The sequence below is a fragment of the Trichechus manatus genome, unplaced genomic scaffold, assembly GCF_000243295.1.
Source record: "Trichechus manatus latirostris isolate Lorelei unplaced genomic scaffold, TriManLat1.0 scaffold00125, whole genome shotgun sequence".
NCBI classification, from domain to species: domain Eukaryota; kingdom Metazoa; phylum Chordata; class Mammalia; order Sirenia; family Trichechidae; genus Trichechus; species Trichechus manatus.
Window position 1 is genome coordinate 7,264,105 of NW_004444061.1, and position 8,618 is coordinate 7,272,722.

Genomic DNA, 8,618 nt, shown 5'->3' on the forward strand with positions numbered 1-8,618 from the left:
GGATGCCGTGTGCTGGTGGCAGTGGCTTTCTAACAAGGTGGTGTGGCATGGCCTGTGAAGAAGGGTCAGAGTCAGCACACATAGCCATGTGGGCAGGAAAAAGGAAAGGAAGAAAGGGAGAGAGAGATAAGAAACTGGAAAAAGAGAGAGAAAGGCATACCTGGCCAGGTGGTTGAGAGAAAGGAAAGGAAGGAAGTTAGCAAGAGACAAGAAACTGAGAAAGGAAAAAAAAAAAAGTCAGGTAGTCAGGAGGGAGGAAAAGAAAGAAGATAGCGAGAGACACGAAACTGAGGGGAAAAAAGAAAGAATAAAAAAAGAAAAAACATAAATGTCCTGAGGGAGCCCACCAGAAGTGGCTCCCCAGCTGAGTGGTGCTGCACTGCCTGTCAAGAAGGAGCAAAGATGGCACATGCTGCTAGGTGTTTGGGAGAAGGATAAGGAAGGAAGGTAGAGAGAGACAAGACACTGAGAAAAGAGAAAAAATATGCCCCAAGGGAGCCTGCTCGCATGGTGGCATGGACCAGGGTAACAGTCCTCCAAGTGAGTGGCACTGCACAGCCCATCAGGAAGGAAGGGAGGTTGCACATGGCACCAGATGTTCTGGAGAAAGGAAAGGAAGGAAGATAGAGACAAGAAAACAAGAAAAGAAAAAAAAAAATGCCCCCAGGGAGCCCACTGGCATGGTGGCAAAGACGCGGGAAGGGGATTCCCAGCCCAGCAGCACTGCACAGCCCATCAAGAAGGAGTAGAGATGGCACATGGCACCAGGTGTTCAGGAGAATGGAAAGGAAGGAAGAGAGAGACAAGAAACTGAGAAAAGAGGAAAAAAAAAGAAAAAAGCCCCGAGGGAGCACACCAACTTGGCAGCATGGACCGGGGAAGTGGTTACCCATTCGAGAGGCACTGCTCAGCCCATCAAGAAGGAGCAGAGATGGAAGAAGGTGCCAGGTGTTCATGAGAAAGGAAAGGAAGGAGATGAGAGAGGGAAGAAACCAAAAGAAGCCAAAAAAGCAACAACAGCAGCAAAAAAATGGCACTGAAGGAGCCAGCCGGTAGGGGCGGGTGAGTCCAAGTGGCAAGGACCCACCATCTCCCCAGCCAAGGGACCTCGACCTGCTGGAAAGTGACACAGGCTGCTAAGGGGGAAGAAGGGTAGAGGGTGGGATAGCATGTATGCCTGGTTACCGGCTGTTCTGTCTCCTGCTGAGAGCTCCGTGAAGCTGTCTTCACATACTCCCTGTCCACTGTTCTTGATGACTAAAGGGTCCAAGATGACAAATCTATTCCATGTTATCTGATAAGGAACCTCCACTCTGTGGCTATCCTCATTCTCTGTTCTCTGTCAGTTTCTCATTCCAGTCCATGCTTGGATTAATTCTTTATCCTTTTGTTTGACACTTAGGGTTCCAGGATTGATACTGTATCTGTTTTACTAGTTTTTTGGGTCTTTGCTGTGGAGGGACGGTGTGGTGCTTCTGTCTATAGTGCCATGTTGGCTCTGCCCTGTCTCTTTCTTCTCTTTTTAATGACCTCTTGCTTCATATATGATGCTCTTGATGTCATTCTACAACTCATCTGGTCTTTGGTCATTAGTGTTCAACGCATCAAATCTGTTCTTGAGAGGGTCTCTAAATTCAGGTGGGATATACTCAAGGTCGTACTTTGGCTGTCATGGACTTGTTCTAATTTTCTTCAGTTTCAACTTGAACTTGTACATGAGCAGTTGATGGTCTGTTCTGCAGTTGACCCCTGGCCTTGTTGTGACTGATGATATTGAGCTTTTCCATCGTCTCTTTCCACAGATGTAGTCAATTTGATTCCTGTGTATTCCATCTGGTAAGGTCCATGTGTGTAGTTGCCATTTATGTTGTTGAGAAAAGGTATTTACGATGAACCAGTCGCTGATCTTGCAAAATTCTATCATCAGATCTCCGGCATCATTTCTATCACCAAGGCCATATTTTCCAACTAACAATCCTTCTTCTTTGTTTCCAACTTTTGCATTCCAATCATCAGTAATTATCAATGCATCCTGGTTGCATGTTTGATCAATTTTTATCTAGATCAAATAAAAGAGCTTCTCAATTTTTGCTTTTATTTTTAATTATTTGCTTTCCTCTCCTATCTTCTATATATCCAGTCAATCATTCAACAAATATTTATGGATCACTTACTATGTGTCAGGTACTCTTCTTGGGGCAAGAGTTACAGTACTTATATCAGATTGTATTTTCCAGAGATGGCCACGATAATATTACCCATCCAAATGCTCTTCTGTAATGTGATCTTGCCACTCCCCGATTAAGAGGTAGAGTGTACATTTTTACCCTTCTTGAATCTGGGCAGACTCTGAACTTTTTTATCCAATAGCATATGGCAGAAGTGACACCATAGTAGTTGCAGGGGAATCCCTTAAACTGTCTGGCAGCTTTCACTTCCTGCCTTTTGGAAGTCAGCTATCCTGTAAGAAGTATACCTACCCTGAGACCACCAGACTATGAGAGGACAATTCTCATGGTAAGGTCCTTGATGATGAGATATCATGGGGAAAGAGAGGCCAATGAGCACTGAGGTGCCAGACATATATGTGAAGAAGCCATTTTGGAAGTAGTTCCCCACCTCTAGCTACCTCATTTGGAGTAGAGACAACTGCCCATCCAAGCCTTCCTCAAATCATAATGCCAAATTCGAGAACAAAATAATGGTCTTTTTAAAAGAAATAATACTGCCAAATGGAAGAAGCTGAGACTGTAAGTAATACATAAATCTTGTTTTAAGACAGTATAATTTGGGGTAGTTTATTATGCAGCATTTGATAATTAGACCAGCAGTGAAGAAAACACAATATCCCTGCTGTCATAAAACTTACATTTTTATGGAGAGACAGATGATAAGATAAATAAGTAAAATAAATAGTAGATTAAATAGTGATAACTGCTAAGGAGAAAAATAAAGCAGGAATAACCAAAACCAAACCCACTGCTGTGGAGCTGATTACAACTCATAGTGACCCTACAGGACAGAGCAGAACTGCCCCATAGGGTTCCCAAGCGTGGCTAGTGGTTTTGATTTGCCGACCTTTTGGTTAGCAGCTGAGCTCTTAACCACTGTGCTACTAGGGCTGCAAAGTAGGAATAAGAATATGAAATGCTGTGGGGAAATTTGAAATTTGAAATAGGGAGGTTAGGGCCTCCTTAGAAAGGTGACTCCTTAGAAGTAGGAGAGCTAGTTATGTGGCTAGCTAGTGGTCAAGCATTTTAAGCAGAAGGAAAAACAAATGGAAAGCACCTGAGGTGGCAGCCTGGAATGTGAAAGGAACAATTAGCAGTGTGGCTAGTATGGAGAGAAAAGAGGCCTGAAAGGTAACAAAAGTGTCAGATTAAGTGGAGCCTTGTAAATCATAGTGAGGAATTTGGATTTTACTCTGAGGAGATGGGGAGTCACTGGGCATTCTGTGCAGAGAAGTGGTATGATCTAATTTATGATTTTACAGCATCACTCTGTCATTTTGAAGAGATTGTGGGGGAAGGGTAGTCAAACAAGGAGAGATTAAAAAGCCATTGCACATATGGATCTCTTCTAGTTGGTTGGCCAGGTAGCTGTCTTCTAAATTTCTTGGCGTAGACATGTGAGCATCTTCAGCCCTGCATCCATTTGTTGAAACATATCAACTGGTATTCCATCAACTCCTGGAACTTTGTTTTTCACCAATGCCTTCAGTGCAGCTTGGATTTCTTCCTTCAGTACCATCAGTTCTTGATCATGGGGTGGGTGTAAACCCAGCTGTCTGAGATTTTGGGAAGCAGCCCGATAGTCCTGCATTTCAATATATACATATATTTTTGCATTATTTTCCTATTTTTAGCTCCTGAGGACACACCTACCTCATACTATGTTTGTTGTCTCTGAATCTAGAGGCTCATTTTTTCAATTCCTCCAAAAATTAAACCTACTGTGGGTGAGGTAGTTTCCTGATTGCCCAGAGATATGGAGGGTACCAGGGAAGTTCAGCCACTCTACATATAGATTTTCAGCTAATCCTGTTGCCAGTCATATACTTCACCTCATGTTCCAATAATTCTGCAAGGAAAAGTAGGTCAAGTCTTATAGATTTCTCAACCCCTGTAGGCATTTAGATTGTAATTTCTTCCAGTCAGCAAAGTCAATTACATCTCTTCCATCCGTTTCCTTCCTTCCAAAAATTGAAATTTCTCATCCACGGTTATGTCTTATGTTATCTTTATATCTGTGGGTTTATACTCCTCACCCCCATTGGTATTTTAATGGAATTTTTGGAGGGAGAGCTGATGAACAAAGATGGTCAATCTGCAGCTTAACTGAAAAAGCTCAATAGTTAACTCTTGATATTTCTAAAACACTGAACAGCATTATAGGTTTACATACGGTCATGGGGCAACTTGTAATGCCATATATCAAATGTAGCATTTAAATATCCTTTTGGCTCTACCTTAAAAGAATAATCAGAATTTGAACACACTCACAGCTATATCCTAGCCTAGTGACACCATTTTAGACCAGGCTACTGCCATCAATCATCTCGGTTACTCCAATAGCACTTTTTTTAATTGTTATAAATAGATAACACGACATTTGCCAATTGAACATTTTTCACATGTACAATTCAGTGAGACCAATTACATGAATCGTACTGTGTAACCATCACCAATATGCAATGTCAAATTTTCCACCACCATAAACAGAAACCATATTTGTGCCCATTCCAAAGAAAGGTGATCCAACTGAATGTGGAAATTATCAAACAATATCATTAATATCACACACAAGTGAAATTTTGCTGAAGATCATCCAAAAGCAGTTGCAACAGTTCATCGACAGGGAACTGCCAGAAATTCAAGCTGGATTCAGAAAAGGATGCAGAATGAGGGATACCATTGCTGATGTCAGACAGCTCCTGGTTGAAAGCAGAGAATACAAGAAAGATATTTACTTGTGTCTTATTGACTATGCAAAGGCATTTGACTGTGTGGATCACAACAAATTGTGTATAACATTACAAAGAATGGGAATTCCAGAACACTTAATTATGTTCATGAAGAACCTACACATAGACCAAGAAACAGGTGGTCATTCGAAAGAACAAAGGGATACTGAGTGGTTTAAAGTCAGGAAAAGTTTGCGTCAGGGTTGTATCCTTTCACCAAACTTATTCAACCTGTATGCCGAGCGAATAATCTGAGAAGTGGGACTATATGAAGAAGAACGTGGCGTCAGGATTAGAGGAAGACTCGTTAACAACCTTCGATACGCATATGACACAACCTTGCTTGCTGAAAGTGAAGAAGACTTGAAGCACTTACTGATGAAGATCAAAGACCACAGCCTTCAGTATGGATTGCACCTCAACATAAAGAAAACAAAACTCCTTACAAAAGGACCACTAAACAACATCATGATAAATGGAGAAAAGATTGATTGTCAAGGATTTCATTTTACTTGGATCCATAATCAACGCCCATGTAAGCAGCACTCAAGAAATCAAATGACGTGCTGCACTGGGCAAATCTGCTGCAAAAGTTCTCTTTAAAGTGTCAAAAAGCAAAGATGTCACTCTGAGGACTAAGTAGTGCCTGACCCAAGCCAAGGTGTTTTCAGTTATCTCATATGCATGCTAAAGCTGGACAATGAATAAGGAAGACCAAAGAAGAATTGATGCCTTTGAATTATGGTGTTGGCAAAGAATATTGACTATATCGCAGACTGCCAGAAGAACAAACAAATCTGTCTTAGAAGAAGCACAGCCACAATGCTCCTTAGAAGCATGGATGGTGAGACTTGGTTTTATATACTTTGGACATTAGGAGGAACCAGTCCCTGAAGAAGGATATCATCATACTTGGTACAGTACAGAGTTCAGCGAAAAAGAGGAAGACCTTCTATTAGTTGAACTGACACAGTGACTGCACAATGGGCTCAAGCATACAATGATTGTGAGGATGGTGCAGGACCGGGTAGTGTTTTGTTCTGTTGTGCATACAGTCACTATGATTTGGAACCAACTCAACAGCACTTAACAACAACAACCCCCCCCCCCATATACACAGATGTACATTTTTCAAGCAGCTTCTCAGCCTTACATATGAATGGACAGCTGGCACTCACTAGATGTTTCAGAAAAGACAACTTAGGAGACCGAGATGAAAATAAAAATAACCTAGATAAAACAAAGACAATCATGGATCAGAAGAAACAAACAAACAAAAGATATATTTAGTATCATAAGGATAAAAGGTATTCTGCCTATGAAACAAAAACAGGGTCCTATGAAAAAAGATCAGAGTTCAAGAGCGAGCTTTAGAAATTAAAAAATATGATCAAGAAGGAGATTTGCTTCAGCCTCTGCTTGTGGTGTGGCATGGTCTCAGAGTTGTGGGGAGACCAGTGGTCTGGAGGGGCAGGTGCTGCCAGCAGAAAGGTGGGTATAGTCAGTAGCATGAGGCAGCAAGGTCTAGAAAGAGGCAGAAGAGATGGTGGAGGGCTGGATGCCAGTTAGGGGGCACCATTGAGTTGGAAGATCCACAGCCCAGGAAAAAAATCTGTGATGTCCTCTCTGTGCCCAGCTTTATCTGGACTGTGACATCCCATTTCCCTCATGGTGAAGGAATTGGGGGCATAGGTCTTGGCAGGCCTTAAATGGATCCAGCTATTTCAAGCTGCAGAAATTCTACCTGGAACAGGAACACAGATTCCAACCACAAAAAAAAGAACTGGGCTTGATGGAGCTACCCGTGAAAATGCCAACACTGTGTTGAAAATAGAGAAATGATACAGTAGAAGATCTAAAGAGTTTAACCAACTTTTTTTTTGGTTTTTGCACTGAAACTTTTATCCTGGTTGCCAATATTTTAGACAGATTCTTGGCTTTTATGAGGATGAAACCTAAAATTTATCTTTTATTGGAGCCTGTTGTTTTTGTTGGCTGCCAGAATAGTTGAAGAAGAATGCAATGTTCTATTCATTCTGAAGTAATCCAGATTAGTCAACGTAAATGCACTGCTTCTGACAGAAAAAAAAAAAATAGAAAAAATAATATCAGAAAAATTCATAACTATAAGTTGGAAGCTACTACAGCTTTAAACATTTTTTTTTTGCTTTTATAAGACTATTATACTTCATATTTCAAAAAGGAAAGAAATATTGATCTTTGATAAACAGGAAGTTCAGCTGAAAGCTTGCAATTTTTGACTAGTTTTTTCAAAAGCAAAACCATCTATATTAGCATTATGCTTTCTCAATCTGGAAGAAGAAACTTAGTAATTTATTGAATTATTAAAAATTCTCCTGCTTGTTATAAACCATTCAAAGATTAATGACACTGATTTCTCTTACTGGACAGAGGTAGTTTTTACATACCTAGCTGAATATTTTCTCTTGAATGTTGCAAAACCATATCACAAGAAGTTGATCTGGATTGTTTCAAGTTGTGGAGCCCAGAGCCTCCAAGAGAGCTACTATAGTGTTCCTGAGTTGCCAACAATACCAGAGGGTAGTTGTCCTGATGAAAGTCAAAGTGAGGACTCTGAAGATACGAGTTGTGGAGAATAAAGTCTCAGCAACTCTCCACCCCAAAGATCAAGAGATGTACTTTCTATTTCAACTTGAAATTGGCACAATGTGTGCTTTCCATCTTTGAAATCAAATTGTATTGTGTCAGAATTTAAAGTGTGTATATAGTTTCTAAGCAATAAATGGGGGAGTAGGTAATTTTCTTGTCCACTCCCCGTCTAGCCAAGAATAGTATAGACCAGAAAACTTGCTTTCTCTTTATTATTCAGATCAGATCTGGTTTTGTTTCATATTCAATCATAAGCCATCAGATGGGTTAGGGTGTCTCTCAAACAATTGAAAATACTTCACATATTAGAATTTTGTTTTCCTGTTTGAATTAAAATGGTCTTTAGCTATTTGGGGGAGAAGAGAAGGGGCTGATGCCTTCAATTTATTACTTGTCGAGAGGATTTTTAAGATGTAGCTTATCTTAAACTTTTTAAAAAGCCTCTAGTCATTTATTTAAACAGATTTGGAGTGTGCAAATACTTCTTTAGCAGAGATAGTGGATGATCTTTTTAATGGTTTAATTTAGACCCCCTCAACTGCACCCTCCATCTTCACCATTTCTCAAAACAGAGAGTATATTATTAAATGTCAAGAATACACCATCCTTTTATTTAACATGCGATGTTCTATCTGGTTCAGACCCTACAAAGTTGTTGTTAGTTGCTGTTGACGGATTCTGACTCATGGTGACCCCACAAGTGCAGAGTAGAATTGCTCCATAGGATTTTCAAGGCTGTGACCTTTTGGAAGCAGATCACCAGGCCTGTCTTCTGAGGTGCCTCTGTGTGGGTTCGAACGTCCAGCGCTTAACCGTTTGTGCCTCCCAAAGAGCCTCTACAAACTTAGAAGTTATAATATTGACATATCTGTTTTATTATGTAATATCTTGATGGAGCTTTCAGCTAGGGTATAATTAAATAACAGGCTAACACTGTTAGTTGAATTCCCAACTAATAACTTATTGCCTAGCAATGGGCTAGCTTTGCATTCACATATATAAAGCTGTGTAAAAAGTTGAACAG

General features: G+C 40.4%; 1 pseudogene; it reads left to right on the forward strand.

The window, feature by feature from the left end:
* Window positions 1–868: 868 nt before the first annotated feature.
* LOC101349655 (cyclin-G2 pseudogene) lies at window positions 869–7,700 on the forward strand (annotated as a pseudogene).
* The last annotated feature ends 918 nt before the right edge of the window (window positions 7,701–8,618 follow it).